Genomic DNA, 3,127 nt, shown 5'->3' with positions numbered 1-3,127 from the left:
TGCTTCTCACCTCCTCCTTCAGGAGAAAAATCCTACATACATTCAAGGTGGTCAAAATGCAGACAACACCATCCACCTTTTCCTGGAGATGTACACGGGACTGAGGTGAGAACAGCAAAATGCTCTAGTTTAATGGTCTCAATTAAGGTTTCAGGGAACGACATTAAACAAACTCATATACCATCTTCCAAAAGAATTATTTTGTAAAACTGATGAATAGGGTATGGTAAAAGATAATATGGTAAAAACCATATTTTTCTTTCTGGGACATTAAAGTTCTAAATCTATTTATTCATGCTGCTTTGAAATACATTCCTTGATTAGGAATCATTGTCTGCCATAGGAGTGAGGAAGGACAACACTCAAAGTAATAAGAAGAGAAAAATATGGAAAAATTAACTCCTACTAACTTTAACACATATAATAAAATTGAAATGATAAAATGATGAGCATGGTCCTTGCACAGAGATGATATGCAAACTTGTAAAGCATTCCATATTTTTGTTGCAAGAAGAATGAACAGGTCTACTTTAAGCTAAGACAATCCCCACAAGTACAAAAATTCTACATAAAGAGAGCACAAATCCCCATCACAACAATCTCTCTCAATGTCAATGGACTAAATGTGCCAATTCAGAGGCACAGAATGGGAAGATGAATTAGAAAACTGAAACCAACATTCTGCTGCCTGCAAGAAACACGTCTGAACAATCAAAGCACCCATGGGCTAAAAGTAAAAGTCTGGGAAACAAGTTTTCAAGAAAATATCACCTCCACAAAGCTGGAGTGGCCATACTAGTATCAGACCACATGGACTTCAGGCTAAAGGTTATCAGAGACAGTGAAGGTCATTTCTTAATGATCATGGGATATGTACATCAGAAAGAACTCACCCTCCACAATGTATATGATCCTAATAACAGACCAGCAAAATACTTTAAAACAACTTCTAATAGACTTATAGAAATACATTGATAGCAACACAATACTAGAAGGAGATTTCAACACTTCTTTGTCACTTCTCGATAGATCAAACAGACTGAAGCTCAGCAAGGAAATATTTTCTTTAAGGGAAGTAATGAACAACCATTGGCTTAGAGAAGAAATCAAAGAGGAAATAAAAAGGTTCCAGAAACAAATGAGAATGAGGACACGAGCTACCATAACTTGTGAGGCACAGCAAAAGCAGTGTTAAGAGGAAAGATTATAGATCGGCCACAATTCATCAGGAAGAAAGAAAGGGCCTACATGAATAAATTAGAGCTCAAGATTTTGGAAAATGACCATCAAAAGTAGTCCAAACTAGGCTGGAGGAAGGAAATAATAAAACATGTACCAGACATCAATGAGCTAGAATCCCAAAATACAATCCAAAAGACCAATAAAAGCAAAGGCTGGTTCTTTGAGAAAATAAATAAGATCAATAAACCATGAGAAGCCTCTCAAAGAAACAAAGAGAAAGAATTCTAATAAATCGAATCAGAAATACAAAGGGGTGTATCCTAATAGAAAGTACAGAAATCTATAGGATCATCAGAGATTATTTTGAGAATCTTGGCAGCAGGAAATGAGAGAATCTTGAAAAAATTGATAAATTATTGGATCCCAATTACCTCCCAAGGCTGAACCAAGAAGATTTGGAATACTTGAACCTATCACTACCAAGGAAATTGAAATGATGGTCAAAATTATACCCCCGGTACAGCCCCCCGCCAAGGGCCTGGGTTCCTCTCTGGGCACGCGCAGCTAGAAACAGCCCCTAGACAGCCGGTTTTCAACCCCTGATCCACGTGGGACGGGCACAGAGGGCCAGCTGTGGGCAACAAAGCTGAATGGCTCCAATTCCAACAGGTACAGCCCGCCCCCAAGGGCCTGGGTTCCTCTCTGGGCACGCGCAGCGAGAAACAGCCCTTAGACAGCCGGTTTTCAACCCCTGATCTGCGTGGGATGGGCACAGAGGCCCAGCTCTGAGCAACAAAGCTGAACGGCTCCAATTCCAACAGGTACAGCCCGCCCCCAAGGGCCTGGGTTCCTCTCTGGGCACGCGCAGCTAGAAACAGCCCCTAGACAGCCGGTTTTCAACCCCTGATCTGCGTGGGACGGGCACAGAGGCCCAGCTCTGGGCAACAAAGCTGAACGGCTCCAATTCCAAACAGGAGACATTCCCAACTCCTCGCCCAGTGCCAGGGACTCTTTCCGGAGCCGTGGCCGCTGACGTGGCCGCGAAATATTTTCCCACTACATATGCCATAGGAACCATAAGCTAACTTCTTAGATGGAAACTTCTCTATTTTAGCTCAGCCACTAGAAACACAGTTGCCAATAACTCATAAGCCTATCTTAACTTACACTGCATATCAAGCAGAATAGTAACACTGAACGTGAAGGACTAAACCACACCTCTCACAATGGTAAAGCAACGCAAAAGCCCACCAAACATTCACATTGAAGAGTCTGGCCCAGATGACACCAACAGTACTGTAGTGTTAGACAACCTCTCTGACAAGGAATTCAGAAGGGAGCTACTTAGCATGCTTAGGGAATTAAAAGAAACAATGGAAAGAAATGCCAATAGAAGACAAGAGGATCTGAAGGCAGAAATGAGGAAAATGCAATCAGAAATGTCAGACCTGAAAAATCTCGTAGGCGAATTGAAAACCTCAGTGGAAGGCCTCAGCAGCAGAGTAAGAACGGCTGAGAACAGAATCAGTGAGCTCGAAGATGAAGTTCAGAGACTCTCCAGAAAAGAGCAGAAAATGGAAAAAGAGACTCACAATTCGGGAACAGATGGCAAGAGAAGATCGTGATGAAGCCAAGAGGGGTAACATAAGAATTATTGGAGTCCCAGAGGGACAGGAAGAAAACCTCGATGAAGAAGAAACTGTCAAAGACATCATTGCTACAACATTTCCAGAGCTGAAGAAAACTTGTGACCACATTCAGGAGGCCCGAAGGGTACCAGCTAGAAGAAATCCGAAAAAAAATACCCCAAGACTCATTCTGATCAAAATGACCAAAGCCTTAGACAGAGACAAAATTCTTAAAGCAGCAAGATCGAAGAAAGAAATCTCTTACAAAGGAGCATCCTTAAAATTCACAGCTGATTTTTCTGATGAAACCCTCATGG

At 41.9% G+C, this 3,127-nt stretch overlaps 1 pseudogene; it reads left to right on the top strand.

Annotated features, from left to right (window-relative positions):
- Window positions 1-402: 402 nt before the first annotated feature.
- On the top strand, window positions 403-503 carry LOC130025880 (uncharacterized; annotated as a pseudogene).
- The last annotated feature ends 2,624 nt before the right edge of the window (window positions 504-3,127 follow it).

The sequence above is a fragment of the Sorex fumeus genome, unplaced genomic scaffold, assembly GCF_029834395.1.
Source record: "Sorex fumeus unplaced genomic scaffold, SorFum_2.1 ptg000032l, whole genome shotgun sequence".
NCBI lineage: Eukaryota > Metazoa > Chordata > Mammalia > Eulipotyphla > Soricidae > Sorex > Sorex fumeus.
This window is presented reverse-complemented; position numbering and strand designations above follow the sequence as displayed.